The sequence below is a fragment of the Cupressus sempervirens genome, chromosome 3 (assembly GCF_028749045.1).
Source record: "Cupressus sempervirens isolate cs-2001-9-10 chromosome 3, ASM2874904v1, whole genome shotgun sequence".
In the NCBI taxonomy this organism is placed as follows: domain Eukaryota; kingdom Viridiplantae; phylum Streptophyta; class Pinopsida; order Cupressales; family Cupressaceae; genus Cupressus; species Cupressus sempervirens.
Genome location: NC_143120.1, coordinates 3,536,295 through 3,563,511, shown reverse-complemented (window position 1 = coordinate 3,563,511; position 27,217 = coordinate 3,536,295).

Below are 27,217 nucleotides of genomic sequence, written 5' to 3'. Positions count from 1 at the left end.
ATTTTGGTTCCCCAAACATGATAGACATAAAGGATTAATTACTATCCCTTATACTACTAAAGATAGGCGGGCTCCTAATTAGACTATGTGTGGGTTCTTTTCCTTGTTCAACTGTAATCGATCTTTACAGAAGGTTGGGCATTCTGATAAACTCCAAAGAGTTGAAAGCATAGGCCTACTTCTTTATCACATCAGTGAGATTGAACATTCTTATTAAACTATGTTTGAAAATTTGAGAAATGCCACACTTTTAATTGACAAGAGTCGTGGTCCACCTACCTGATTCAAAGCTAGCAAGAGCTAGGCACATTTTTGAGAGTCTTCATTCTTGTAACACATTTCTAGTAGCCTTGTGGTTGTGATTTTTAATAGATCTAATATTTGTGAGCTTGGAAACACCTTTGAAAGTTTTCTGATCTCGGTATGAAACTTTTCACATGCTATAGAACCTGCAAAAGATCAGATTCAAGTACACCACAAAATAAGAGATTCAAGGATCCAATATGCATGCAAATGGTGATGAAAACTAATCTAAATGATAACAATGCAAAACAATGCAAGAAAGGGAATCTAATAACAATGCAATACTAATCTATGAAAACAAATATGGATCTAAGCTAATATGTAAATGCAAGGATGAAAACTCATGATGGAAGTCAGGGATGCATGAGAGAAGAAGACAAGAAGATAGAAGTTCTCCACAAAAAGCTTTAGTATTTAAACTCATTCTTCAAAAATCACTCTCCAAACTTGAAACATAAAAATAGCATAATAATGGATCTAAAATAATAGATCAGCAAGAAAACTTGAAGAACAAAGAGGCTTTAATACAAAGCCTCGCGGTGGGTGCCAATTTGTACACGGTGTGAACGCGTATTCATGAAACCTTAGCGTAGGATGAAAATGGACTAATGACGAATTAAAATAAACCCAAGATATCATCATTAGAATGTAATCTCTATGAGTGTCTCATGTTTCCCTAACTACAACTGCTAAAATAGCTCTTAGACCAGCATCTTAGTGACAGTTCTAAAATGAGAGAATGCTAGAAAAATGAATATGCAATGAACTAACAAGTGATAAATGATGCTAAATAACACAAAATAATGCTAAAATGCTATGAAAAATGCTACAATAAGAATGTTAAATGATGAATCAAAATGTGCCTATACTGCAAATGCCTAAGACTTGGGTTTCTTTGCTCTTGAATTCTCCTTCTATTTATAGGATTTTAAAAGGGGTTGGGGAAAGAATTTGAGTTTTACCTTTTCACTTGGTGGGTAGAAGTGAAATTGAAAAGGAGCTCAAAAGTCTTGATTAGAGGCTCCATGTGATTTTCATGTCAACAAAAATGTCCCATGAGAGACAAGAGAAGGATCTCAAAAGTCATGATTTGTGGCTAAATAAGGCTTTATTTCAACAAAAATGTGTCATGAGAGACAAGAGAAGGAGCCCAAAAGTCATGATTTGTGGCTAAATATGACTTTTATTTTCAAAAAAGTATATGACTTTTATTTTCAACAAAAATGTCTCATGAGAGACAAGAGGAGCCCAAAAGTCATGATTTGTGGCTAAAAATGACTTTTATTTTCAACAAAAATGTCTCATGAGAGACAAAAGGAGGGAGCCCAAAAGTCATGATTTGTGGCTAAATATGACTTTTGTTTTCAACAAAAATGTCTCATGAGAGGCAAGAGAAGGAGCCCAAAAGTCATGATTTGTGGCTAAATATGACTTTTATTTTCAACTAAAATGTCTCATGAGAGACAAAAGGAGGAGCCCAAAAAGTCATGATTTATGGATAAATTTGGATTTCTTTTAATTCTTTATATAAAAGGAGGATTTTTATTTTGTGAGAATAAATGGATTTATTGATTTAATAAAAGTTTCATTTGTTCTCAAACATTTGTCTTTTCCCTCTCTTTTTTTTTTGAATTTCATTTTATGATTTTGAAATTATTCTCTCCTCTTTTGAAGTTGATTTAGGTCTTATTAATTTGATCGATGATTTTTTTAAAATTTGTGCTGATTGATAAGAATTGTGTGATTCAAAGCTAGCAAGAGCTAGGCACATTTTTGAGAGTCTTCATTCCTGTAACACATTTCTAGTAGCCTTGTGGTTGTGATTTTTAATAGATCTAATCTTTGTGAGCTTGGAAACACCTTTGAAAGTTTTCTGATCTCGGTATGAAACTTCTCACATGCTATAGAACCTGCAAAAGATCAAATTCAAGTACACCACAAAACAAGAGATTCAAGGATCCAATATGCATGCAAATGGAGATGAAAACTAATCTAAATGATAACAATGCAAAACAATGCAAGAAAGGAAATATAATAACAATGCAATACTAATCTATGAAAACAAATATGGATCTAAGCTAATATGTAAATGCAAGGATGAAAACTCATGATGGAAGCCAGGGATGCACGAGAGAAGAAGACAAGAAGATAGAAGTTCTCCACAAAAAGCTTTAGTATTTAAACTCATTCTTCAAAAATCCCTCTCCAAACCTGCAACATAAAAATAGCATAATAATGGATCTAAAATAATAGATCAGCAAGAAAACTTGAAGAATAAAGAGGCTTTAATACGAAGCCCCACAGTGGGTGCCAATTTGTACACGGTGTGAACACGTATTCATGAAAACTTAGTGTAGGATGAAAATTGACTAATGACGAATTAAAATAAACCCAAGATATCATCATTAGAATGTAATCTCTATGAGTGTCTCATGTTTCCCTAACTACAACTGCTAAAATAGCTCTCAGACTAGCATCTTAGTGACAGTTCTAAAATGAGAGAATGCTAGAAAAATGAATATGCAATGAACTAACAAGTGATAAATGATGCTAAATAACACAAAATAATGCTAAAATGCTATGAAAAATTCTACAATAAGAATGCTACATGATGAATCAAAATGTGCCTATAGTGCAAATGCCTAAGACTTGGCTTTCTTTGCTCTTGAATTCTCCTTCTATTTATAGGATTTTAGAAGGGGTTGGGGAAAGAATTTGAGTTTTACCTTTTCACTTGGTGGGTGGAAGTGAAATTGAAAAGGAGCTCAAAATTCTTGATTAGAGGCTCCATGTGATTTTCATGTCAACAATAATGTCTCATGAGAGACAAGAGAAGGATCTCAAAAGTCATGATTTGTGGCTAAATAAGGCTTTATTTCAACAAAAATGTGTCATGAGAGACAAGAGAAGGAGCCCAAAAGTCATGATTTGTGGCTAAATATGACTTTTATTTTCAACAAAGTATATGACTTTTATTTTCAACAAAAATGTCTCATGAGAGACAAGAGGAGCCCAAAAGTCATGATTTGTGGCTAAAAATGACTTATTTTCAACAAAAATGTCTTATGAGAGACAAAAGGAGGGAGCCCAAAAGTCATGATTTGTGGCTAAATATGAATTTTGTTTTCAACAAAAATGTCTCATGAGAGGCAAGAGGAGGAGCCCAAAAGTCATGATTTGTGGCTAAATATGACTTTTATTTTCAACAAAAATGTCTCATGAGAGACAAAAGGAGGAGCCGAAAAAGTAATGATTTATGGCTAAATTTGGATTTCTTTTAATTCTTTATATAAAAGGATGATTTTTATTTTGTGAGAATAAATGGATTTATTGATTTAATAAAAGTTCCATTTATTCTCAAACATTTGTCTTTTCCCTCTCTTTTTTTTTTAAATTTCATTTTATGATTTTGAAATTCTTCTCTCCTCTTTTGAAGTTGATTTAGGTCTTATTAATTTGATAGATGATTTTTTTTTTAAATTTGTGCTAATTGATCAGAATTGTGTGATTTATGTCTTTGCCAATTTTTGGGTGTCTACAATTTGTGCAGTAGGATGATGTCTCTTGACATATTTGGACAATCTTGGTTTAGGTTTGGTTTCTTCATTTGGTCTATCTACTTTAGAGTCACTATGTACATCATTTTCAGGTAGTTCAGCATCTCTCTCATGTACACCAATCTTAGAATCAAAATGTGCCTCAACTTCATTATATAACTTGACACTTTAATGTAGCTTAGTTCCTTAATGCAACTCGACATTCATAGTATGTGACTGAAACTTAATGTTGGTTTGTAGCTTGATTTGAAGCATCTTCTTCAATAGAAATACCTTCATAAAAGTATACAAATGATTTGCATTCTTCTATTTCTTTTATAGATTTAGCCTCATATACTTTTGTATATTCATCAAATTTTACATTTGCACTTTCCAAAACTTTGTTAGTGTTCGCATTTAAACACTTATAGGCTTTACTTCTTGTAAAATTACTTAGGAATATACCTTCTTCACTTTTTTCATCTAGTTTACCATTCCTAAAATCTTTTTGAATAAAGCATTCGCTTCCAGATACCTTAAAATATTTTATGTTGAGTGAGTATCCATACCATAGTTCAAAAGGTGTTGAATGAATACCTTTCTTGACTTGTACATGGTTCAACATATAGGTAGTTTTACTTATAGCTTCTCTCTAGTATTTCAAGGCAACATTTTTCTCCATCATAAGTGTCTTAGTACATTCCATTATAGACTTGTTCCTCCTTTCAACAATTCCATTTTGTGGAGTGGTTCTAGTTGTAGATGTCTATCTTTTGATTCCTCTTTCATTACAAAACCTCTCAAACTCATTTGATGTAAATTCTCCTCCTTTGTCAGATCTCAAACATTTTAGACATTTACCTATTTCCTTCTCAACTCTTACTAAGTACCACTTAAACATTTGGAAAGTATCAAATTTCTATTTTAGAAAAATAACTGTCATCATTCTAGAATAATCATCAACAAGTAGCATAATGTACTTATCTCCTTTGTAGCTTTGCATTTCAATTAGTCCACACAAGTCAATATGAAGAATTTCTATTATTCCTTTAGAGGTATGAGTTTTACTCTTAAAACTTGGCTTTGTCATCTTGCCTAACATTGTTTGTACATTATATTGTCAGGCTTCTTCAACTTAGGAAAACCTCTAACTCTTCTCATGTTACTGATACTAACCAAATTATCAAAATTAACATGACATAACCTCTTGTGCCATAGCCACACATCATCAAATTTTACAATTAGACAAGTAGCATCCTCTATATCAAAGTAGAATAGATTACTCCTAGTTTGATCACCCTTTCCAATCATTTTTCCATTAGTATCATATATCTTAGCAATCTTGTTTTCAAACTCAACCTTACATCCTAAATTATTCAATTGTGACACACTCAATATATTACAGTTAAGTCCTTCAACATAGTATGCACTATCACATAAAATCTTTTCTGTGAGTTTGATAGAAGCTTTTCCTTTTATCAAACATGGTGCATCATTACCAAATCTTACACTATTTCCATCATAACAATTCAAGGTAATGAACTTTCTTTTATCTCTAGTCATGTGATCTGAACACTCACTATCAATGATTTATCTGTCATTCTTTTTCATACAAGACACAAGTGCAATTGCCTCATCTTCATTAGATTCTTCCTTCATTGCAACATACACCACTTCATCATCATGTTCATTAGATTCATCTCTAATTTCTTCTTCAGCAATGTACCAAGACTTCTTGCCTCTGTCTTTGTAATCCTTTCTATCTTCATCTCTTCTACTTTTATACTTGTCACCACCTTTGTAGTTCATTGAAACAATATGACCAACTTCATTGCAATTGAAACAAATGATATGTAATTTACCTTTAAACTTGCCTTTACCTCTGTGAAATATTCTTGCTAGTAGTGATGAGTGAGTAAATGTGCTATCTTTTTGTACATTCTCTATGCAATTTTGCCTTTCTTTAAGCCTTTCCTAATCCCTATTATTCCATTAATAATTAAAGAATATAATACATTTAATAAAGTCTTAGGGTATGAAATATTTCCTAAAAAAAGTAAATGATTAATGTAGAAATAATGATATACTTTTTATTGATGCTACTATAGGAACTAAGGATGCATGAATTGACATGGAACTAGCCACCCCGTTGAAGAAATAGTTTAATAGTTTTGTTATGTATTTTGGGCAGTTTGTTTTGATCAATTTAGGGCCTTATGTTATTACAGCCAGGTTTGTTATGTAATTAAGTATTTGTGGCCAGTGGCCAAAAACTGTAATGTGAACTCCTCCATATTTAGGGTGAAGGCCATCTGCCATTACAACTTGGTTATTAGTTAGTTGAACAATGTGAACCTATATAAGTGAATGTTAAAATGTGAGACAATATGCATATGATTTATGAAAGACTCTATTTAAACTATCTCTAAAATTCCTGGCATTAACAAAGTGAAGTCTCTGTAGGAGCTGACATTAGAACATTGCTCATGATGTGGACCAGAGGAAGGGCCCCCTCTCAGGAAGCTTGGTGAGATCATCTCAAGTTTCATTGTGTTGTGTGCATTTACATATTGTTTGGTTGTCTGTTCTTGTTAAGAAGTTTATTACATATTGAATCGAATGTGTGCATTTATATATTTATTTATTGTTTTTACCTATTAGGAAGTTTATTTCATATATGTTTGTTAATCAAGTAAGATCCATAGAATGCTTGTTGTTGTTAATCAAGGATTTAATTATTTGATGAAATAATTGGTTATGGAATTTTTATTTGTTCAACTTGCTATATATCATTATTTTTCTACTACATAAAATACCAAACCCTCATCTATTATAGAACACTTTTTGTTGTACTCTTCCTACCACATTCGTAAATTTACTAAACAACTTCCTATCACCATTTATAATACTTCCTACCGCACTCTATACCTAGAACCAGTTTGTTGTAAACAACCTCCTGCCACATGCAACCACTAAATCTCCTATCACAATAAAATTTGATTTCAACTCTTAATCGGATCAACTCTTAACCAAACAAAGCTTTATAATAGCATTTATAAAATATAGTGCTCAATGGTGAATTGTTTAGAAATGTGTTTATCATTAGTGAATTAGTGAGAACCTAAAATTTAGATTAAATATAAAGATAAATCATAAAAATCATTGTAGTAGTAATCTTAGATGTATGGTAATTTGGATGATTACAAGTTTCTTAGTTTAATTTATTAGTAAACAGTAATTTGCATTCATAAATCTCTTGATTTATTATTTTCATCGCTAGAGGAAACAACCATTATATCTCTCACGAGTTTACGAATCTTGGATTGACATTCTTAGGGTATTTTTGATTCAATCATATCCATAAATAAACCATCCAATTGAACCTTAGTTTTACCTAACAAGTAGTTCTTCAAGTTGATCTACATCCTCCTCATTTGTATCACTGTCACTGGACACATACTTCTTCTTCTAATCAGGTTCGTTCAATAAAAGCTTAGCTTTGAAAGTAGATTCAATATCTTCAAGTTTGTAATTATCAAAGTTAGATAGCTCAAAATTAGTGAGCCTACCTACCAGACCTTCAAGAGATAGATCATTCCTTGGTACACATCTTAGATCTTGTATTGTAGAAACTCTAATAGCATATATAGGTTGCAGTGCCCTTAAAACTTTTCTTAGCACAATATCATCATCTATTGTACCTATAGCTCCTCTTATTATTTTAACAACATCTTTTATCCTTGTGCAATATTGAGCAATATTTTCATCTTCTTGCATTCTCATATCATAAAACTTACCTCAAAGACTTTCAGCTTTGACTCTTAGAACATTCTTGTCTCCTCCATAGATAGTGTGTAGAGAATCCCACATTTTATTTTTATTGTCAAGACTTTTGATATCATCAAATTTAGCATAGCTTAGGGTAGAGGTAATATCTAGCATTGCCGTGTTGTGTTCTTTCTTCTTTTTTAGATCCTCAGCAATTTGGGCTCTAGCTAGATCAACATGCTTAGTAGTAATGGTATATTGTAAATGATCTCCAAGTCCTCCAAGGTGTAGCTTCATCAAACTTTTCCATACAGGAAAGTTATCTCTGTTAAGCTTGGGTACTTCTCTTTTTGACATCTTGATCTTTGTGCTTCTAGTACCTTCAAACTTGTCCTCTTAGTAGATGGTTATAATACCAATTGTTGGAATTCTTTAGAATAACTGAGGGTTGGGGGGGTGAATCAGTTATCCAAGGTCTAGATGTATAAATAAAACTTTTCATAGCTTAGTGAAACCATAAAACATTTATCATAATGCATGCATCCATAAGATTATACAATCACTTAAACCTTGTAGGTTACTATCAAATCAATTTGTAGAAATGTAAACATGAAACATAACAGATTCAACAAAACACTTGACACAATGATTTACATGGAAACCCAATTTGGGAAAAACCACTAGTAACATGCTACTCTTTTTCACTCTTCTGAAGTGATGCCCTGTGAAAGACCAACCTTGTTAAAGGTTACAATGCACATTGTTAAATGTGACCTAGTTAAAGGATTTCAATCACTTTGTTAGGAGTGAGCCTTGTTAGAGGACTTTAGAACATTCACTTGGAATGTCACCTGGTTAAAGTATTTACAAATAATTGTCAGGTCAACCCTAATCCAAAGGATTTACCCTAGACTAATTACAATTGTTAGAGAGTAACAATAAGGCTTGATATGATAGAAACTTACTAGTACTAACATTTTAGTTTTCTTGCTAGAATGTCAAGATCCTTGATGACCTTCTACTACCTACAATTGTAAGACCAACATTATACACAATGTCAACTTGATCATTAGCACATGTATCCTTTTTCATTCTCAACCAAGACTTTGTCTTTCAATCACATTTGTTGTTATTTCAATAATATTATCCTCTTATTTATAATTCCAATCTACAACAAAACTTACTAGTTTAATTTCTTGGGAGCTGGGATGTCCGTTCTATCTTCCTCTATATCTATAATATCTATACCTAAATTTAATTGAAATAGATGAATTTGTGTAATAGTGAACCTAGATAACTCCCTTCTTTTCACCTCTAACTCATTTGTACAATCTTTCCAAAAATCCTCCATAGTGGGGACATGTACAGTCCTTGCATGGGTGTCAAATAAGCTATGGATAATTCTTTTGCTGTCAAACTCTGACCTAGCCTGATAAGAGCCAAAACCAAATTTAACCAAGCCAGAACTTATACACATAGTGTCTTCCATGCTTCTGCATGTCAAATTGCCTAGTTTAAGTGGGAAAATGATATCATAAGCATCTTCAGCTGAAAATTTATTTATTACAACAACTAATCGCTGAGCTACTTCAGCCAAGATAAAAAAATCAAGGGAAAATCTAGGAAGACATATAGGTTATGTTGGCATTAAGTCATGTTTGTTATTAGTGACAACACATTCAATTTTTTATGGTTATCGAGCTCTTTGATTAGTCTTTAGTTCATGCCAAGCAATTCAATGGTTACCAAGTTTCACAGTTCATACTGAGCATTCCATTGGTTACCAAGAGAATTTAGGCAGTGCAAAGTCTAGTAGTTTAGACTGAATAGATCAGTTTAGACTAAGAAATAAGTGGTTACCGAGCTTCATAGTGTTCACCAAGTCATCAATTCTTGTGATGTGAAGCTAGTGCTAACTAAGTGATGAGATAATTCAATTTCTTTCGAGTGAAATTGTATCTACTGAGTCTCCAGTGTATATTGAGTTTGAAACTATGTTGAGTGATTAGTATGAACCAAGCCTCTACTTCTACCGAGTGCATCATGATGCCCAGTAATGTAGTGGACACCGAGTATTAGAAAGTCACCAAGTCATCTTTCAAAACCTGAGTTTCTACATTTGAGCCAACTCAGCAATATTGGTATTAACTTGTATTTAGTCTGACCTTGTAATTATGAGAATTGGGATGATATATATGTAATTTATTGTATTATACCCATGTATGTAAGATGTATGGTGATAAGAAGATGCAATGTTTTGATAAGAATGCGAATGTGAATCAGCACCAGAGAAAAGTATATAAAAAGGTCAAATTAGGAGTAGTCAAGTTATATCTATCTAAAAGAGGTGATCAGTACTTCAAGGATCTAAATCAGTAATAAAATTGTAAGTCAAATCTACTATTTCATCCTAATAGGTGAATCATCTTCAAATCCTTTAATAGGGCAGACTTAATAGTCTTTTGTTTAAATCTCTTTAACAAGTGCATACTTCATTTTATGTTTGTAAAACCTCTAACAAGGTGGACCTAGCAGTCCTAATTGCTCCTCATAGGGCATATCATTAGAAGTGATCAATGTAAGCCTTAACCGACCAACTTTATACTACAGTACTAAAGTTTTGTGGGTATCATCCCCACCCCAATTTTACTTTCTTATTGGAAGGTTTCTGGGTCACCAAATATTGTGTTCAAAGTGTTTTTTAATTTTAGTTTATCTTGCATATAGTAGATTAGATCTTATGATGATAAATGGATTATCCTATTAAGTGTTGAATTAGTTCAAAAGTTTTTGATGTTACTAATTTGCCCCTCCCCTCTCAGTATCATAGCTATTCTTGATTATTTCCAACAATTGGTATCAAAGCTCTGTCTCAGGATAAAGTTTGACAGCTTGAGCAAAGATCAAGGACAATGGAGATATTTAGACTTGACAAAGCAATTGAAAATGAAAAACTAGATCTAGAGATGGCCATAGCTCAACTCAAGGAAGCAAAAGAGCATCTTTCCCAATCCCTAAAAATAAGGAAGGAACTTGCAAATTAGATGAATGACCACTAGTATGTTGAAGAGAAAATTGAAGACATTTTTCCTTCAAGCAACTCAGATGAAGAAAATAATGCAATCAAAAAAATACTAGAAAAGAATGGATCTCTACAAAAGAAGTAAGGAAACTCAAAAGAGAACAAGAAATTCAGTCAATAAGATTATGTAAAATTTTGGAATAGAGAAATAAGGAAAAAGAAGACTTGGAGGCAAGGAACAATGAAGATCAAAATTAATCCCTTCAGCATGGAGACCTTGTTGCTTAAATCTCCAATGCAAATGAAGAAATCATGACTCTGAGAGTAGAAAATGAAAGAATAACAAATGATCTAAATTTTGAAAGACAAATCAATGAAAGAACAAGAAATGAGTTGAGATTTGAAAAGAAAATTAGTGAAAGATTGAAAAATGACCTAAACACTTAAAAATAAGTCAATGAGAGAATGATGAAATCACAAGAAGACGTGAATCAATTTAATCAACAAAATGAGCAAAATCTTTATAGGCAAAAAGGTAAAGTAGGACTTGGATACAAAGATGAAGGTGAATCCTCCAAACAAGGTGCTCAAAAGAATTAGAAACTGACTTACAATCATTGTGGCAAGATAGGTCACACATCAAACAAATGCTAGAGCAATCGAAAGGCAAAACTCAATGGAAAATGCTACAAGTGTAGTTAGCATGGTCATAAAGCTAATGAATGTAAGGAGAAACCAAAATTTGAAGGTAAATGTCACAAATGCAAGAAACAAGGTCACAAGGCATTTGAATGTAGATCTAAACCATTTAATCCAATTGAACATTTGGTAAAGGCAATATTTGGTTGGGACTACAATACTTGGTGTAGATGTCACACCTGTGGTGAATATGGACACATTGGCATAAATTGTGTAAGGCATCACTTGAGAAAGAAGGATACTACCATAAGATGCTACACATGTACTAAACTTGGTCATATAGCTAAGAACTGCATGAATATAGGTAAAGTTGAAGATGAAAAGAAAGAAAAAGTAGATAACATTAGGAAGTAGATGAGATAGCAGTGGATTCCTAAATCTATCAAGGAAACTAGTTCAAGTCATGGTAGTGAAGTCACTCAAGAAGTGGGTGACTCCATGATCTAGAGTATATTTTCACTAAAAATTGAAGTATCTCCAAAACTCCAATAATCAATTCCATGTTGAGGTCCTCAAAATTTTGAGTCCAATGCAACTCGAATGGGTAAAAAAGGAGTCTGTATGCTTGAGTTATGGCCAATCAAAGGTTGGTCAAACCTTGGTCAAAGGTCATAAAAAAGGTGGAAAAATAATCATCTCAAAGTGGTCAAAAATGGATTTCAAATCAAAGATCTCGTCTAGAGCTTTCTGACGATGTTCGTTTCATCAAAAAAGGAGTCCGTATGTGGAAGTTATGACATTTTCAAGTTCAAGGTATGATTAATATTGATGATGTCATCATGATGTCAAAAAAATGATAGGGCAGCTTCAAGCTATCAACAACTGACACGTGGCATCTTGTTATTTAAAAAAAAAATAGCCCAAAGTCAAATTTGAACTCGTGACCAAGTACCTCCAAAAATGAACCTCTAACCACTAGACCAAGCATAGATATTAAGTTACATTGGCAAAAATTTCATTTCAAACATTTCCTACCGCCATTTTTGAATAAGGGAGGCTATCGGTGGGGTTGGAACCCCTAACTAGTAGCTCATCATAGAAGATGGTTAGCCATTGCACTATTTCAGCATCATAAAAACAACATATGGTATTTAAAGCTTAACTGAACCCGCCTAACCTTATCAAATTAAGGTTAATTTGTTAATTTGTTACCCTAAAGTTGTCATGGGTAAAAATGACTAAAGGGTATTTTTAAAAAGTAATTAGTTAAAGGCACCATTTTTATAATTTTTTGTTATAGCTTTATTTTGGCTAATTTTTATGTATAAAAGGGGTAGGAGGCCCTCTCCAAAATAGATAGAAATTTGATAGAAAAATTGTGGAGGAATTATTTTGAAACCAAAAGGAGATTGAAGTGCTAAAGGAGAGAAAAAAATTTTGGAGGATGTAATTTCAACCTTGAACATCGGAGCAATGTTATGCTGATGTTCTTGAAGGGGTTGTTTGTAACACATTGTAATTGATTTGGAGTTAATCAGATCATTCCACCAGTTGGAGCTAGACCAGGAGACGTATTCCTAATAGGGAAAACTTCAAGATCAAATCATGTTGTGCCTCTTTTCTCATATCTCTTTCTATTAGTTGTTATGTGATGTTCTTTTTTTGTAGTTTTTAGTTACGTTAATTTTCTTCAGTAAAAGCATTATTTAATTTCACGTAATTGGTTTAAAAATTCCTCTCTATCAGTTCTTTAATCTTCTTCTCTATAATTTCAATGGTTTAAGAAACATCATCATGCACTTTCAGCAAGGATCGAGAATCTAAATTTGATTGTTAGGATTAATTCATTAAACTAGCAGATCCTAAATCAGATCGAGTTTGGTATCAGAGCTTGTTTTGCAGAGAAATTGTAAGTGGTGAATGTTAACTAGGTTGAAGATAAAACAAGGAGAAGGTGAACTTGAAAAGTTCAATCCAAAAATTGGAAAAAGAAGGACTTTTCCTCGATCAAAGATGACATCTAAACAAAATCTTCCTGAGTTTGATGTAGAAGCTTTCTAGAGAGCTTTTATGGAGATGAAGGCTTTAGTGGACATTCTTCTCCAAGAGAGACACAAACGACAATTGAGAAAGGCAAATAAGGCTAAGAAGAAGGAGGAAGCAAAATCCTCATTAAAAGATGACCAAGCCAAAGGAGTAGGAGGTGGTAGTGACCCTCCTAAACCTCCATCTCTAACTTCATCATCTTCTTCATCTTCTTCATCTTCTTCATCTTGTTTGTTTACTTATACTTCAAAGAAATATGAGCAAGTTAATAAGCCTAAGATTAAATTGGATGTAAAATTTGACTTGCCTAAGTATTGTGGTGAACTTAATGCTAAAAAATTGGATGATTGGATTCAGCAAGTAGAAGTCTACTGTAGAGTGTAAAACCTGTTAGATGATATTGATAGGATCTAATTAGCTACTCTTTGGTTAGGAGGTATAGCTTTAACTTGGTGAGAGAGTAAAACTAAGGTAGAAGTTTCACAACATGGTAGAGTTAGTTTAACTTGGGTAGAGTTTGTTAATGCTCTTAAGAAGTAGTTTTATACCCTAGGACATATGCAATAGTTAATGATGGATTGGCAAATGTTTAGGCAAGGGAAAGGTCAAACTGTCGAAGAGTACACCCATGATTTTAGGAAAAGGGCTATTGCTCTGAATGTTCCTTTGTACACCCAAGATACATTGTTGAAGTACATAGGAAGTCTTCATTCCTACCTTAGACATTCTATTTTGAAATTGAACCCTTGTAATTTGGATGAAGTGTCTGTTCAAGCTACACACTTAGAGTCAAGGGGTAAATGATCTTTTGTTGATAAGTTTGATAATGATGTAAAGAAATCTTCTAAGGTTTCAAAGATAGAGAAAGGAAAGAAGGTAGCTACAGCCAAGAAGGATGAGAAAATTTCTTGCACTCATTGTGACAAGAAGGGTCATGATGGAGAACATTGTTGGTAGTTGCATCCTGAACTAAAGCCTAAGTGGGCTCAAACACAGAATTAGAAACAAAAAGGTAAGGAGAAAGCTACAAATGTTGTTATGGATTTTGGTTCTGATTCAAATGATGAGACTAAGATAACAACTATGGGTTTGAAAGGTAGAGCTCCTATTTTTGGTGTTTTTGTTGCTAATTGTGTTTCTACTTCTATAGTAAATGATTTATCTGAAGATAAGAAAAGGAATGAGTTGTTTCATTTAAGGGTTGTTGCTACGAATGCTAAAATTGATGCACTCATAGATAGTGGTTCTCAAGTGAACTTGATTTTTGAAAGTATTGTCAGAAACTTGGGATTGAAAACTACATTACATAAGAAACCTTATCCACTAGGTTGGATTTGTGAAAATGATAAGTTGCAAGTAATAAGACAATGCACCTTAAGATTCACAATCAATAGTAAGTTTGTGGATGAAGTACAGTTTGATGTGGTTCCATTGGATATCTGTGGGATAGTGCTTGGTAGCCCTTATCTATATGACAAAAAAGAAATTTTCTATAGGGAGAAGAATCATTATCACTTGTTTAAAGATGGCATTCAATATATTGTACATTCTCATAGGATTAAGATTGATCATTCTTTTACAAATACAGAGCAGTTAAAGAGGGTAATTAATGCAAGTAAAGAGTTAACTCTTATGTTTGTCAGTACATGTGGTTCTACACGTGAACTTGGAGTATCTAACCAGGGTCATATGTTTTAGGATGCACCCACAGTACAACATGAGGGAATGATGATTGAAAGCATTGATGGCTTCTTGGGTAAAAATGTTCCTGTTGTAAAGAATTTCTATGTTGTTGACTTATTCTCTTTCATTTATGCATTATTGTTCAACTTGATGCTAGTCAATGTTTGTTGGTTAGTGGCTATGAAAGTTGATGTAGATGCTTATGAAAGTGATAGAATAATGTTTATGTTCAACAATATTTCTGCAATCTTCATTGTGCTTGTGAGCCAAGTTTTCAAATGTACAAATGATATAGGACAAGTGGGGAGACCAAGTTCTCAATTTATGTCAAAGTAAATGTCACTTTCAGAGGTCTGAAAGCTTCTTTTCATTGGGGAGGATTGATCCAGAGGATATTTTTACTAAAAATTGAAGTATCTCCAAAACTCCAATAATCAATTCCATGTTGAGGTCGTCAAAATTTTGAGTCCAACACAACTTGAATGGGCAAAAAAGGAGTTTGTATGCTTGAGTTATGACCAATCAAAGGTTGGTCGAACCTTGGTCAAAGTTCATCAAAAAGGTGGAAAAATAATCATCTCCAAAGTGGTCAACAATGGATTTCAAATCAAAGATCTCATTGAGAGATTTTTGACGGTGTTCATTTCATCAAAAAAGGAGTCTGTATGTGGAAGTTATGACATTTTGAAGTTTAGGGTATGATTAATATTGATGATGTCATCGTGATCTCAAAAAAATGATAGGGCAGCTTCAAGCTATCAACAACTAACACGTGGCATCTTGTTTTTCAAAAAAAAAGATAGCCAATAGTTGGATTTGAACTCATGACCAAGTACCTCCAAAAGTGAACCTCTAAACGCTAGACCAAGCATAGAATTTAATTTACATGGGCGGGAATTTCATGTCAAACATTTCCTACTACCATTTTTGAATAAGGGAGGTCGTCGACGAGGTTGTAACCCTCAACCAGCAGCTCATCATAGAAGATGGTTAGCCGTTGCACTATTTTAGCACCTAACAATATAAAAGCAACATATGGTATTTAAAGCTTAACCGAACTCGCCTAACCTTATCAAATTAAGGTTAATTTGTTAATTTGTTACCCTAAAGTTGTCATGGGTAAAAATGGCTAAAGGGTATTTTCGAAATGTAATCAGTTAAAGGCACCATTTTTATACTTTTTTGTTATAGCCTTATTTTGGCTAATTTTTATGTATAAAAGGTGTAGGAGGCCCTCTCCCAAACAGATAGAAATTTGATAGAAAAATTGTGGAGGAATTATTCTAAAATCGAAAGGAGATTGAAGTGCTAAAGGAGAGAAAAAAAAATTGGAGGATGTAATTTCAATCTCGAACATCGGAGCAATGTTATGCTGATGTTCTTGAAGGGGTTGTTTGTAACACATTGTAATTAATTTGGAGTTAACCAAATTGGTCCACTAGTTGGAGCTAGACTTGAAGACGTAGTCCTGACAGGGTGAACTCTGAGATCAAATTGTGTTGTGCCTCTTTTCTCATCTCTCTTTCTGTTAGTTGTTATGTGATGTTCTTTTTCTGCATTTTTTAGTTATGTTAATTTGCTTCAGTAAAAGCATAATTTAATTTCACATAATTGGTTAAAAAATTCCTTTGTATTAGTTCTTTAATCTTCTTCTCTATAATTTCAATGGTTTAAGAAACATCATCACGCATTTTCAACAAGGATCAAGAATCTAAATCTGATTGTTAGGATTAATTCATTAAACTAACAGATCCTAAATCAAATCACTCCATCACTTCCAATTTTGTTCTTAAGAAAGAACTAGAACTATGTTTTCAAGGACAAATCTTAAATAGTTCTAGTTGAAAGGAAGAAAAGATCCAAACTAGTATTCCAAATATAGAGGAATCACAATAGTTCAGCATCAATATTTACCGAGTAAAGCAAGGTTATACTAAGTGAAGTCAGGAGCAACAAGTTTTGTTTCATTTCTAAGTTACAAGCTTCTACCGAGAAATCTATGAAGATAGTGGATGACAGTCTATCATGCACTATGTCATAATGACTCTCTTTGTATCGAGCATTAATGGAATTTTTTTATCAAAAGCAATAGGAATTTGATCTCATTTTTACCATGAATTTAGTAATTGAGAGCAGAGCGATTTGAAGAGCATTCCAGTGATCTTGAGTAGTATTTGCAGCTGAAGTTTCTAAAGAATTTCTTAGTTTATTGAGTGATCATGGTATCCAAAAACAGTAGCAAGGCAAAGAAAGGATCCAAAATGTTGGTGTGAGGTGTTGAGTGGAAGGCTCCAAATTTCAAACTGGTACCCGCGATTGCTAAATCACTTGACACTAATGGAGCTCAGTTGTAGATTCCACCAAAGATACTTCTTATCAATGATATTAGAACTCATTTCAAATGTGTAGTTCAAGAGATAGGAAAGCTAGGGATGGATAGTTCTCTAGGAAAACTCTATGTGGATGGAACCCTTAAGCCCGAGCATAAACATCTAGAGGAGAAAGGCTTAACCCACATTCCTCTCCTACTACAAAACTTCCAAATTAAATGGATTAGGTATATCTTGAGCCAATTTCATATAGGTCAATTGTGGTTAGAGTAGCCAGTCTTAATTACAAAGAAAATGATTCATCATGTCATTGGTCTCCCTATGCTTACCAAGGCCAAAGTTATGAAAACCCTAGGTCAAGATGAGCTACAAAAGAAAACCCTTGTCGAGTGGGATGACAGAGGAATGAAAATAAGCAATGTATCTGATGTGGAACTAAAATTTGGCATTCATATCATAGCCCACAAGATTTATAGCTCTAGTCAACTTAACAGTGTGTCATGTGAGGTAGTTGACCTAGCTTTCAAGGTTGTTAAGAAGAATTTGGAGTATGATTTAGCAGATTTAATGTTAAAACAGTTGAACAAGAACATGGAAATATTAGGACCTTGAAGAAAAACCCATTCAAATTTGGTTCTCTATTAACATGTTTATTCTTTTATGTTCAAAAGTTTTTCCCTTCAAAAGGATTTGTGGTATGGAGAAAAGACACTCCAGTTTTGTATCAGATAAATGAATTCATAGCTGAGATGGGTGAAAATTTTGATAACATCATGGAAAATTATTTTGAAGTTTTCAAGGAAAAGATGAATAATAGGTTCTAGATTCCACCAAAATTGGTTGTATACTATAAGGATGATGTATGTTTTATGGTTGACAATGATCGAGTATACATACAGGTAGTAAGGCCTAGAATAGTATGGGTAAAACCTCTTCCTTATGAGGTCAATATTGATGAGACAAAGGATATAATTGAAGCACTAGTTAATGAACCTGTAGATCCAAAGGCCCCTATCTTTGGAACATATGATGAAGCCAAAACTAGGATTGAACTTCAGATTAAGATTCCCTAGTCAATCAATAGAGATAAGAAGAGGGTATCAAAACTAAAAATTGCAAAAGCCCCTCTTATGGTCACCAAGAGAAAAGGTGAAGATGAAGATGAATCTGAGGAAGAAGAATGTGAGAAGGAGGAAGAGCCTATAAGAAAGAAAGGCAAGATGATTATCACCAAGCCACCCAAGCCCTCCACAACTGTATTCATCAGGAGATCAAAGAAGAAAGGAGGCAATGATATTGTGTTTAGAAAGCTCCCTCTCACCTTCCAAGAAAGGTTGAAAAAATTGGAAGCAGGTAGTAGTATTGCAAAATTCAAGGCATTAAAGTTTAAAACCAGGACATATGTGGAGAAGATACAGATTGAGGAGTTAGTACTAGCAAAGATGAGAAAATGGAAATATTCCCCTGATCAGATTTCACCTCAAATTTCAAATGAGCTATTATCAAGGATAAAGCCAAGATGAGAATCTACAATGCAAAAAACAAAGGATATATATGAGAAATATTTGAGACAATTATTACCGAGCCTTACAAATGCTGAGGTAAAGAAGGCAATGAAGAAAAATGATGATAAAATGACTACCAGGTTCCATACTTGCTTAATTTTGATAAAAGACATAGAGCATGTAGTTAGAGATGCTACAAACATGTGGAAAAACATTTATCTTCTACACAAGCTCAGTGAAGATCTAGTTGAAATCAAAGATAATGATGATGGTGAGTGACAAGGATGAAGATAATGAAGAAGACAATACTGCTTTTGTCACCTTAGATGTTGAATATTATCAGGACTTAATGAAGGTTGATGAAGAAGAGAAAGAGGATGAAGCTGAAGAGGAAGTCAGGGAAGAGGAAGAAGAAAAGGAAAGTGATCCAGTTAGGATAGTTGCAAAATTCATAGCTTCCCTTCCTCATTCTCCAGTAAAAACTATTACATCATCAAGCATGGAGACAACTTTAGTGAGGTTGGTTTTGACTACAACGGATGCATCAACTGTCCAATCACTCTTCACTCCCTCCTAGCTCTAGGTATCTCTAATGGAAGTGTCTACCACTTCATCCACCAACCTACAATCCTCTACTTCTTCAATGCATGAGTTAGGTTCATCAGCAGTTAGTGCAGTTTCCAACTCTACAATTTTGGATTCTTCAATTTTGTCTACTTCAAGTATGCATATTCCTATAAGTTCTTCAATAGTACATACTTATATCAATTTTCCACCTATAAGTACATCAATTTTGGGAAGTTTTTCATGCACATCAATCTTGGATTCTTCTAGTGCTCCAGTAAGAACTCCATTAGTAAGTGCTATACAAGTCTTTTCCGTAAGCACTATAGTTTCCACCATTGTTTCTATTTCTAAATCTGAAGCATTAATGTCAAAAGTTGAACCAAAGCCAAAACTAAAACTTCTAATTAGTGGAAAAGTAATAGAGGAAGATATAGACTTGGACAAGGAGATTGAAATTCCTAAGTTGGAATTTGATAAGTCTACTATAGAAGAAATGAGACTAGTTAGTTAGCTTCTTGAGTAGAAAGCTAAGCAAAAGTAGCTTAGAGAGGAAAGAGATAGAGAATTTAGGATTATAGAGAGTGCCAAGAACATTTTGACAAAGGATATAGGTGTTGATTTTGATTCTACAAAACACATTTTGTTACAATTAGAAAAGGAAGTTAATAAATTTAATGAGGATTCAACCGGCTAGGATAAATTAATGGAGAAGGCAGAGAGAAAGTTTGACAATAAAGTGCTTGAGTACATTGCTCAACAAATAGTATACATCAGGTAGAGATCTCCTCAATTTTTTCAAATCTTGAGTCCTCCTATACTAATGTAACATCTCTTTTTGCTAAGTTATGTGATGTTACCAAGTTTACCAAGGAAGTTAAGGATAAATTGAATAAGATCAATGAGGATCTAAAAGCTAGTGCACACAAGTTGCAATTTGACCCTAGTTCAAGCTCTACACACCATATGAAGATCAAATTCCTATCTGATATGGAGTTAGAGTTACTAAGAGAGGAAGCAAGGATCTAGTATATACTAATAGACATCCAAAACATGATCCTTCCCATCATGGGTACAATGCAGAAGCACAGTGCTTATTCAAAAACATTGATCCATGACACTAATTTCTCTATCGTAGGTCATATGATTAAACTCTTTGTAGAAGTCCAGGTAGCACTTCAAAAAAAAAAATTTGCAAGAAAACTAGGACAAGACCTTATCTCTCATTCTTAAGGTACATTATGAGTTTCTCTCACATTTTCATGTTTCTATATAAATAGATTGTGTATATATCTTTGGCATTATTGTCAAAAAGGGGGAGAGACATGTAAGGGGGAGGGACTATGTGCATAATATAATACAAGGGGAGAGATATGTGTATAATATGGAGAAATTAAGGCTGAAATATATTTGTATATATAGTTAATATGTTATTATGGCTGATATCACATGTACATTGTATGGGGGGAGATATATATATATATATATATATATATATATATATACAACAGAGTTACAAAAACAAATTTTGAAAAATCAAAATCAGCATGACATTTTACATAAGTTTTGGGTAATAAGTGTTTTTTTCACTAATGCCAAAGGGGGAGATGCTTGGCATTAAGTCATGTTTGTTATTAGTGACAACACTTATTTAGTTTTGTATAGTTATTGAGCTCTTCGATTAGTCTTTAGTTCATGGCAAGAAATTTAGTGTTTACCAAGTTTCACAGTTCATACAAAGCATTCTAGTGGTTACCATGTGATTTTAGGTAGTATGAATTCCAGCAGTTCAAACTAAGTAGATCAATTCAGACTGAGTAGTAAGTGGTTACCGAGTCATTAGTTCTTATGATGTGAAGCTAGTGCTAATCGAGTGATAAGATGATTTAGTTTCTACCGAGTGACACTATATCTACCAAGTCTCTAGTGTATATCGAGTTTGAAACTACATTGAGTGATTAGTATGAACCGAGCCTCTACTTCTACCAAGTGCATGACAATATCGAGTAATGCACTGGATGCCGAGTATCAGAAAGTCACCAAGTCAGCTTTCAAAACTTGAGTTTCTACATTTGGGCTGACTCAGTGATATTGGTGTTAACTTATATTTTGGCTAACCCTGTAATTATGAGAATTGGGATGATATATATATGTAATGTATTGTATTATACCCATTTATTTAAGATGTATGATGATAAGCAGATGTAATGTTTTGATAAAAATGCAAATGTGAATCAACAGTAGAGCAAAGTATATACCAAGGTCAAATCAGGAGCAGTCAAGTTACATCATTCACAAAGAGTTGATGAGTACTTCAAGGATCTAAATCAAAAATAAAGTTGTAAGTCAAATCTATTGTTTCATCCTAATAGGTGAATCAACTTCAAATCCTTTAACAGAGTAGACTTAACAGTCTTTTTTTTAAAATCTATTTACCTAGTGCATACTTTATTGTATGTTTGTAAAACCTCTAACAAGGTGGATCTAGTAGTCCTAATTGCTCCTAATAGGGTAGATCATTAGAAAGTGATCAATGTAAGCCTTAACCACCCAACTTTATACTACAGTACTAAAGTTTTGTGGGTATCATCCCCACCCTAGTTTTACTTTCTTATTGGAAGGTTTCTAGGTCACCAAATATTGTGTTCAAAGTGTTTTTTACTTTTAGTTTATCTTGCATACAGTAGATTAGATCTATTGATGATAAATGGATTATGCTATTAAGTGTTGAATTAGTTCAAAAGTTTTAGATGTTACTAATTCACCCCTCCCCTCTCAGTAACATAGCTAGTCTTGATTATTTCCAATAGGTTCTTCATCAAAAGCCCTTGCTCTTAAATAAGTGAACCTTGGGAATTGGATGTACAAGCTACCAAAAAATTGAATGAGCCTTTGAGACTCAAGTGATAATCTGTGATACAAGGATCTTTTCATATAAAAACACAATTTTCTAGAAAAGACATAATGGACCTTTCTAAAATCTTCCAAGACCCTTATCTTTGTGCAACAAGGGATAATAATTATAGATAGTGATACTCTTGGTCCAGGGTTCATGTGGAAAGTGTTGCAAATCCTGAGTGGTAACTAGCATATATATCAAATAAGAAAACATGAAAAAGTCCTTCTTCAGATTTGTGCCCTTCAACTAATCTTTGAGAGAGCTAGCTATTAGTTCCACCCAATCTAGAAATTGTGAACCTTTTAACACAATTTGAATATAAAAGTACATCCATTCTTCAAAAATAGAGACATCAGGAGACCCACAAATTCTATGCAATAGAATCATTATATCTTGGACCTGAGTGGTTATTATACTTTTCTTCAAGATTTTGGGTAACCTAGAACCACCTTTATAGAAAGACTTGGTCCAACTTTTTGCTATCTTGTTCCTATAATCACTTTCTTTTTTAGAAAATATAGCAATGGACAAGGTAGGGGTAAGGTCAGTAAATTTTTTCTCTTCTAGGTGAAATAATCTGGATATAGTCCCCCTATTGATATTCAGTAAAACACTTCCATCCTTCTTCAATATATTCCCTTTAGACACATTATACATATGAATGAACTCTTGAACTAGTTCTAGGAAAGGGTAAGCTGGTGAGAAAGTGGAACCCATGAGGAGGTTAGCACCCAACACTTGAGTGGAAAAAGGTTTGACCCTTCTCTCACACAATATTTCTGAAACACTTCCCATATCAACTCCTAACAAGTTTGTATCAATTATTATAGGGGACATACATTGTAAACTATGAGTATTCCCAAAAAAGTGCAGTGTAGACTTCATGATTTAGGAGCTTTACTTTGAATTTGAAAAAAAAGAAACAACCACAAATATCCTTCGCTCAACAGGTAGGAGAAAAATAACCAAAAAATAGAAGGATTACCTAAAGCGTGAAAACCATTACAACTATGGAAGAAGGCTTTCTTTCTCCAATTTTTTGTGACTTCTTATCTTGGGCAAGGAAAGAAACTTAATGTCTTCTTTTTAAAGGAAAAACTTTCTTTAGATGCATCTCGAAAAAGAGGAAATTATCATTAATTATCCAAAGGACAGAAATAATTTTGACATGCCGTGAAGAAAAGGTGATGAGGAAATTAGGTTTTGACATTAAGCTAAGAGATAAGTACTTCAACTAATTACTCCTCTTTACATGTGCCAAATCTTTATTTTTTCACCTTTACATCAAAATTTTGTCATTATCATTGATGATGACCTTACGTCAACCTTTAGTTTCTTGTACTTACCTTTAGATTATGATATCAGCCATGATTGCATCATACATGATGAGGCATCTAGTTGTTGTGTTTCCTATACACCAAGTGCATATGTGGCATGTTAACTAGGCCCACAAAAGAATATTGCTTTGAGGAATGAATGATTCATTGAACTCATGAACTAGTTCATTTGGTACAAAGGGTTCAATGTAGCTTAGCATTCTTTGAACTTAGTATAAGGGGTACAAAAGGTTCAAGGAGTATAAGGAAATTTACATCTTATACCAAGTCACCTTTGAACTTTTAATAAGATGGTGCTTTTGAATAAATCATCCCTAGTTAAGGTTGTTAATAGAAGGACTTAGTCAACAATTAGCTTGAGGAAAGGATTAATTGAAAGAATGAGGTTGAATAAAGAAGAAAATATCATTGAACCTTGTTCTACATTTGACTTTTGACAGAACCAATGGTCCAAAATAAGAAAATGCATCAAAAAAAAAGTGGACCAAAAATGAAGAATAAGAATGGTGACTCTGAAAAAATGAACTAACATTGTCTCTATCTAGGGACTAGTTTTCACTTGAAAATAAGAGAACTTAGAAACTTGGTTGGTAGACCTAAAGCAAGGAAACAAAAAGAAAAAAAGAAAACAAGAAACAAAACAAAGCAAGGGCCTAGGTTAAATAAATACAAAAAGAAGAAACCTTCTAAAACTTGAATAATTTTAAATCCTATCCATTGTAGGTATATGGTAGGATCTCACCATTTAGATATGACAATTTCATCACATTAGGACCAACCGATTCAATTACCTTGAAAGGACCTTTCCATATGATTCAACTTTTCCATGACTTCCTTTCTTTTTATTTCACTTATCCCATAAAAGAACTTCATCTTCGGGCATAAACTTCCTCAATCTTACATTTTGATCAAAAATCTTTTTCACCTTCATCTGATGTTCTGTGATCTTATCTACCATTTTATTCCTTTCTTCCTCCAAGTTTTTTAGGTACATAATCCTTTTCTCTAGGGATGACTGAAAATAGGTGTCTTCTATGACTATTTTTAATTTTGTAGCGGCAAGGTTAAATGACAGAGATACTTGTGCATTAATTCCATAAACCAGTTCAAATGGAGACATACCTATAGACCTCTTAGGAGAAGTCTTTTCTACCCATAGTGCTTCATATAACTTCTTGTGCCAATCTTTACCATTACTGATCACTAATTTATTCAAGATGGAGACCAAATTCTTGTTGCTCAACTCAACCTGACCATTACCCTATGGGAAATAATCAGAAGCATGTGCTAAGGTGATTTCATTTTCATAGCAGAAAAGAGTGATGTCCTCAAAAAGAAAAATAGGATGTATTATTAGCAACAACTTTGGTGGGCACTCTAAATCTCACCACAATATGATTGAAAAGAAAATCATAGGTCACTTGAGTACTTCCTTTCTTGTTCAATATAGCTTCAATCCACTTAGTGAAATAGTCAGTTTTTGTTAGGATAAATACATGCCCTACACTAGATATGGGGTTTATTGGTCTAATTAAATCGATGCCCCATTGTTTAAAAGGTTCATCAACAACCACTGATCTAAGAGGTAGTGTCGCTAACTAAGGTTTACATGTAAATAGCATACATTTTTCACACTCCTTGACATAAAAATTAACATCTTGGAACATACCGTGCCAATTAAAATAGTTTCTTAAAATTTTGAAAGTTGTAATAGATAAAGAAAATTGGCCTCTACATGTTTCTTCATGGAATGTTTTGAGTAATTGCTTTTGCTGAACTCCATCAACACATCTCAGATAAGTTTCATCTATTCCCTTCTTATATAACACGCCTTGGGAAATTACATATTTTGTAGCTTTTAATCTCAAATCTCTCCTTTCCCTAGGGGACATTCCTTCAGGATAATCTCCATACGTTAGGTAGTATGCTACTTTGGAAAACCATGGGTCAGTGAGACCTATCAACAAAACTTGGGGTGATTCTTCTTCTTCTTTTTTCATTTGTAAAAATAATGTTTGTAGCAATCAACTTAAATAAACCTTTCCCTCTAACTAAATTTGTTGGATTTATATCAATATCATATTCTTGTAGCTTAACTACCCAAGTAGTCTTGAGTCAAAATACTTTTCACAACAATTTCAGTAACATAAATTCAACTTTTACAATTGCAAAGGCTTGTTTCTCAATGAGTGAATATGTTAATTCATGTTTATTCAAAGGTACACTCATAAATGCAACAAGGAATTTGTTACCTTGATTATCTCTCTATGTTAAGATACCTAATAACATATGCTCAGATGCATAACAATAAATGATGAAATCTTTTTTAAAATTAGGAGTCATCAAAGTGGGAGCTAGAGAAATATATCTCTTAATTTAATCAAATTTTTTCTTACCTTCTCAATTCCACTTGAAAAATTCTTTCTCACTCATCATTTTAACTATATCTTTGGTGAGTTCAGTAAAATCTAGCACAAAAGCCCGAAGAAAGTTAACTTGGCCAAAGAAAGATTTGACTCCACTTCTATTCACTGAAAGAATTAATTTTTATATAGCTTTCACTCTTTTAGGATCAATCTAAATTCACTTCTTAGACACAATGTGACCTAACAAATTCCCTTCTTCAACAAAGAAAATTAACTTCTTAGGATTCAAAGATATCCTATGTCCCCTGCATCTTTCGAGCACCATATATAGATCCCTTAAATAATCCTTCCTTTTCTTAGACAACACCAGTAGATCATCTAGATAGATCACAATAATTTTATCCTTCACATCCTTAAAAGAAGAGTTCATGGCTCATTGGAATGTGGCACCAGAATTGATGAGGCCAAAAGGCATCCTATTGTAGGCAAATGTACCCAAGGGAGTTATGAAAGTTATTTTGTGTAGATCCATTTCAGCTACACTGATTTAGTTATAACCAAAAAAACCATCAAACATTGACATCATTTCTGCTCCTGCTACCTTTTGCAAAAAAAAATCCATTATGGGGAGTGCATAGTTATCCTTGAGACTAGCTTGATTTAGATTATAGAAAATCTAAACAAATTCTTATTTCTCCATTTTTCTTCTGCACTAGAACAATGTTAGCCATCCAAGTAGAGTGATGAATAGTATAAATAATATATGCTTTGAGCATTTTTTCTACCTCTTTGAAGATAGCCTCTAAAACTTTAGGGTTGTAACTCCTCAACTTTTATCTAAAGGGAACAATTTTTGGTTTCAATGGAATAGAGTGTTTGTACTCTCCATTCCTTTTTTTAAAAAAAATTATCATAACTGCAAGCAAAAATTTCTTTAAAGTCGGTTAATAATGATATGAGTTTATCCTTTTCTTCCAAGGAATAATTTTTCCCAATGGAAATCTATTTCTGATCATCACCATCTCCAATGTCAATCATATCATACTCTTTACTCAATTCAAGGTCTGGTCCTTTCCTTGATATAAAACCTTCATTCTTTTATGAGAACACATTTTCTAGAGAAACCAAACCACGAGGAATTCTATTACCTTTTAATTTCAAACTACTTCTTTCTCATTAGAGGAGACCAATTGTTCTTCATCAAAGACATTTGAAGATC